We start from the raw sequence: 6123 nt of genomic DNA, 5'->3' as shown, positions 1-6123 counted from the left end.
TATATATATATATGTATAGATATATACACACAATATATATAAACATGTATATATGTGTGCACATATACACAATGTCCACTTTAGAGATTTGATATAATGCATGTTATTATTTTTCCTCTATAATTCCAGTTTCTATTACTCACTTACAAATGTCATATATATCAAACTACCCAAACAAATACATTATTGTTAATTTGTGATGGAATACTTATATACTTTACACAACACTAGACAAGCACTGTTGTTAAATACAAGTAATAAAGCAATTTAAATATCACCATCTGTATATTAGTCTAGTTCTAGTGAACCAATGAATAGCTCTTTAAATTGCTGATTTTCAGTTTAACAAGTTTAGTCTTAGTTTTTCACTTTTCTTTCTCTGGCTTAAGTTCCAACATCATTTAATAAGATCCCTGAGAGCACCACCAACACACACACGAAAGTATGAAATATTTGCATTCCATATCTCTCATCCTAGAAAAATCATTAAATGGGTAATTTGTTACAAGTTGTAGATAAGATTTCCTGAATATGCCCCGAATTTATCTCAGTTTCATGAGTATAAGTATCTGTATGAGAAAGTTGCTATTATTTTTAGGTGTCATGGAGTCAACTTATACTCACAATGATACCAGGTGACAGAGTAGAACTACTCCATAAATGTCTTAATTATCTGGTATTGCTGGAACAGAAATGCCACAGTAGGTGGCTTGAACAAAAAAATTAATTTTCTTATAGTTTAGGAGGCTAGAAGTCTGATTTCAGGGTACTTGAACTAGGGGAAAATTTTCTGATCTGCCAGCTCTGTAGGAAGATCCTTGTCTCTTTGAGCTTCTGCTCTTGACCAATTTTCATGTGGCTTGGCACCTCTCATCAGCCGTCTCTGTTTCTCAAGCTTGCTTGTGTTGTTGTTGTTGTTGTTGTTGTTATGTGCCGTCGAGTCAAACCCGACTCATAGCGACCGCTCCTTGGGTTTCCGAGGCAGTATCACTAAGGAAGTAGGATTGCCCAACCTTCCTTCCGAGGAGTGGCTGGTGGGTTTGAACCGCGAGCCATCTGGTTAGCAGGCAAGTGTATTAGCCACTAGGCTACCAGAGCTCCTGCTTGCTTGTTTAGTCTCCTTTATATCTCAAAAATGTCCATTTAAAACATACCCTACACTTACCCTGTCTCATTCACATTACAAAGACAACAGATTCCCAAGTGGAATTAAAATCACAGGCATAGAAGTTAGGAGTTATGACACATAATTTTGGAGGACACAATTCAATCCATAAATTGAATTACCTCTCTAAGGTTCTAGAAAGAATGTGCTTTAGTGAAATTACAAATAATTTAAATAGAATCATTCAATATATGAGATATTTATACTTTAAATAAATCTCACATATGGAAATGCTTACTGAAGTTTATTCATCATCATCAAAAACAAGAGACAATCAACTAGTCATAATATTCAGCAATGAAAAGGAATAAACTAGTAAGTCACACAATAATATGGATGAATCTCTGATTCAATATGCTAAATTAAAGACAAAAAACAATGTAATTTATGATTTCATTGATATTACATTCTGGAAAAGGCAAGATAATAAGGACAGAAAACTTATCAGTTGTTGGCTAGAGTTAAGGGCTGGATGGGAATATTTGACTACAAAGAGATGTAAATGAATTTTTGTAAAAGAGATGATAGAACTGTTCTATATAGTGGTAGTTGTTTCCCAAGTGTATACATTTGTCAAAAGGCATAAAACAGTACATTAAAAAGGGTGAATTTTATTGTATGTGAATTACATCTCAATAAACCTGAATTAAATTTTTCAAAAAAAGCCTTTTGTTTTGCAACCATGAATTTCCTCTTACAATTCTCTAAAAGGGGACAACATCATTTCTGTGCATTTCTTGTTAAAAATTTGTTTGTTGTTGTTAGGTGCTGTCAAGTCATCTCTAACTTATAGCAACCCTCTCTACAGAAGAACAAAAAATTGCCTGGTCCTGTGCCAGCTACACAATCCTTGATGTATGTGAGCCCTTCATTGTAGCCATTGTGTCAATCCATCTGGTACAGGGCCTTCCCCTTTTTCGTTGACCCTCCACTTGATGGGAACTCTGGTAGCATAGTGCCTAAGGCACTTGACTGCTAACTAGAAGACTGGTGGTTCAAACCCACCAGCCACTCCTCAGAAGGAAGTTTGGGCAATCTACTTCTGTAGTGATACTGCCTCAGAAACCCAAGGAGAGGTAGCTAAGTCGGGTCTAACTCCATGGCACATAACAAAAACAACCTCCACTTGACCCAGCATGATATCTTTCTCCAGGGAATGGTCTCTTCTTACAATGTGACCAAAGTAGGTGAGACGAAGTCTGGCCATTCTTGCTTCCAAGGAGAATTCTGGCTGCATTTACTCCAGGACAGATTTGTTAGTTTTTTTTAGAAGTCCATAGTACTTTCAGCATTCTTTATCAATACTACAACTCGAAAGCATCAAATCTTCAGTTTTCTTTATTCATTTTCCAGCTCTAACATGCATATGAGGTGATTGAAAATACCATGGCTTGTGTCAGGCACACCTTAGTCTTCAAGGAGATATTTTTTACTCCTCAGGACTTGAAAGAGGTCTTTTGCAACCAATTTGCCCTGTGTTGTACATTGTCTTGACTGCTGCTTCCATTGGTATTGATTGTAGAACCAAGTAATATGAAGTCATTGACAATTTCAAACTTTTCTCCATTTATCATGATGCTACTTATTGGTTCAATTGTGAAGATTTTTGTTTTGTTTATATTGATGGGTATTCCATGCTGCAGACTGTAGTCTTCAGTTTTCATCAGCAAGTGCGTCAAGTCATCCTCACTTTCAGCAAGCTAATTTGTGTCATCAGCTTATCTCAGGTTGTTAATGGTTTTTCCTCCAATCCTGATGACACATTCTTCTTCATATAGTCCAGATTATTTGCTCAACATATGGATTGAATAAGTGTGATGAAAAGATACAACCTGACACACTCCCTTCTTGATTTTAAACCATGCAGTGTCCCCTTGTTCTCTTCAAACAACAGCCTCCTGGTCTATGTGCAGGTTCTTTATGAGTACAAGTAAGTGTTCTGGAATTCCCATTCTTCTCAATGTTGTCCACAATTTGTTATGATTCACACAATTTAATGCTTTTGCATAGTTAATAAAACACAAATAAACATTTTTCTGATATTCTTTGCTTTCAGCCAAGATCTATTTGACATATACAATTGTATCCCTCATTCCACATCCTCTTCTGAATCCAGCTTGAATTTCTGGAAGTCCTCTGTCAATATACTGCTGCATCTATTTTTGAATTATCTTCAGTAAGATTTTACTTGCATGTGATATTAATGATATTGTTCCATAATTTCCACATTCTGTGAAATCACCTTTCTTTGGAATGGGTACAAATATGGATCTCTTCCAGTCAGTTGGCCAGGTAGTTGTCTTTCAAATCTCTTGACATAGTCCAGTGAGTGCCTCCAGTGGGGCATTCATTTGTTGAAACATCTCAATGGGTATTCTGTCACTTCCTGGAACCTTGTTTTTCACCACTTCCTTCAGTGCAACTTCAACTTTTTCCTTCAGGCACATTGGTTATTTATCATATGCCACCTCCTGAAATGGATGAACATCAACAAACTCTTTTTGATACAATGAATCTGCGCATTCCCTTCATCTTCTTTTGATGTTTCCTGCATCATTCAATATTTTTCCCATAGAATCTCTCCATATTGCAATTTGAGGCTTAAATTTTTTCTTCAGTTCTTTCAGCTTGAGAAATGTCATGTGTGTTCTTCCTTTCTGGTTTTCTAACTCCAAGTTTTTGCATATTTCATTATAATAAAAGACTTTGCCTACTCAAGCTGCTCTGAAATCTTCATTCAGCTATTTTGTCTTATCATTTCTTCCATTTGCTTTAGCTCTCCATCCAAGGGCAAGTTCCAAAGTCTCTTCTGACCTCCATTTTGGTCTCTTCTTCCTTTCCTGTCTTATTAATGACCTTTTTCTTTCTTCATGGATGACATTCTTGATGTCATCTCACAATTCCTCTGGTTTTCAGTCATTGGTGTTCAATGCATCAAATTTATTCTTCAGATGATCACTTAAGCTAGGAAGGATATATTCAAGGTTATATTTTGGCACTCTTGGACTTGTTTTAATTGTCTTCAACTTCAGCTTGAACTTGCATATGAGCAACAGTCAGCTCCTGGTCTTGTTTTGGCTGAAGATATTCAACCTCTTGATCACCTTTTCTCACAGATATGGTCAATCTGATTCCTGTGGACTCCATCTGGCAAAGTCCACATATACAGCCACCATTTGTGTTGTTGAAGAAAGGTATTTGCAATGAATAAGTCTTGAAAAATTCTATCATGTGATCTCCAGCATTATTTCTATCAAATTTTCCAACTACCAGTGATTCTTCTTTGTTTCCAGCTTTTTCCTTCCGATCACCAGACACAACTTGATTGCACATTTGGTCAGTTTCAGACTGAAGAAGTCGGTAAAAATCTTCGATTTCCTCATCTTTGGCTTTGGTGGTTGGTGTGTGAATTTGAATAATAGTTTTATTAACTGGCCTTTCTTGAAGGCATATGGATATTATCCTATCACTAACAGCATTGTACTTCAGAATAGATATTGATAAATTCTTTGTGACAATGACATTGAGTTTCCAGGGCTCTCAATTGTTATAGAAGTAGATTACCTCATCTTTCTCCCATGGAGCAGATGAATACCTTACCCACTAAGCTACTAGAGCTCCTTTATCTACCACAGATGTCTCTAATGTTATGGAATCTTCCAGATCTCATGGCCATAAAACAAATCCTTTTAATTTACTGTGGGACAAAGATACACCAGAGAAAGGGAACTGCAACAAACTCTTGAGAGTTCTCTCAATCAAGATATGTGACAGATTATGATCTCTGAACTGGACATCCATAGCAGAGAGTCTGGCAGAGTAGTCAGCAGAGATTTGGCAGAGTTGGCAGAGAGACGAGAGAGAGATGGTGGCAGCTGCAGAACCAAGAACCTGGCACAAGATGGAGCAGTAGGGTGCCAGCCCTTGCAGAAAGAAATCTGAATGCCTTTGGGCAGGGGGCTTACTGATAGAGTAGGATGCACATTCAGCTGAGCTAAAAGAGCTTTGTCACACTTGCCCCAGCAGGGCAGAGGTCAGGCCAAGAGGCAAAAAGCCAGAGGGCATAGCAGAAAGGAGGCTGTCCCGATCAAAGAATTGTATCCTGAGGGTTCCTGAACTTGAACCTCTTTTCAAAGTAACCTGTTACTATCCCTAACAAACCTCATAATTGTGAGTATTGACTATGAGTTATGTGTGTCCCTTGCAAAGAATTAAGTAATAATGAATTAACAAATAACTAATAACTTAATAAGGACCTCTGGTAGCATAGTGCGTAAGGCACTTGACTACTAATCAGAAGGCTGGCAGTTCAAACCCACCAGCCACTCCTTGGAAGGAAGGTTGGGCAATCTACTTCTATAGTGATACTGCCTCGGAAACCCAAGGAGGGGTCGCTATGAGTTGAGTCCGACTCAATGGCACATAACAACAACAACAGCAACTTAATAACTAAGTTTAAAGTAGCCAAACGCCATGGCATTCATAGTAGAAGAGACAGAGAACTATTGGTTTTCCAATCAAGTCCATGTGGACCATGCCAAAGGTGGAGCTATGAATGGAAAGCAGAGTGACATTTCCCATACTCTCAGGGTTCTTGGAAGACAGTCTCACTAGTGAAAGGGATGAGAGAGAAATAAAGACAGAAATCATCTTTGTGACATTGTAAACCAAAGGTAGGTTGAATCTAACTAAAACTTCCATTCATCTTTCACTGAGCTAAATTACCCATAACATTGACATAATTACAACATTATCATATCTGCTTAATAGGGAAAAGTGTGAACTATCTGTGGAAAATAACATTGACTTCTTTCTCTATGGTTCCCTAAACTAAATCTGTGTGAAAATGAAAAAAAAAAAAAAAATTATAAACAAGAGAGGGGAAGGATAAAAAGAAAAGAAGAGACAATTGAAGCCAGCCTGCAGAATATCAAGGGTTATTTTCAGAATATTAAGAT

The sequence above is a fragment of the Orycteropus afer genome, unplaced genomic scaffold (assembly GCF_000298275.1).
Source record: "Orycteropus afer afer isolate SDZICR_OR568_19922 unplaced genomic scaffold, OryAfe1.0 scaffold00338, whole genome shotgun sequence".
NCBI lineage: Eukaryota > Metazoa > Chordata > Mammalia > Tubulidentata > Orycteropodidae > Orycteropus > Orycteropus afer.
The sequence above is the reverse complement of the archived record's forward strand: the minus strand, read 5'-3'. Positions refer to the sequence as shown.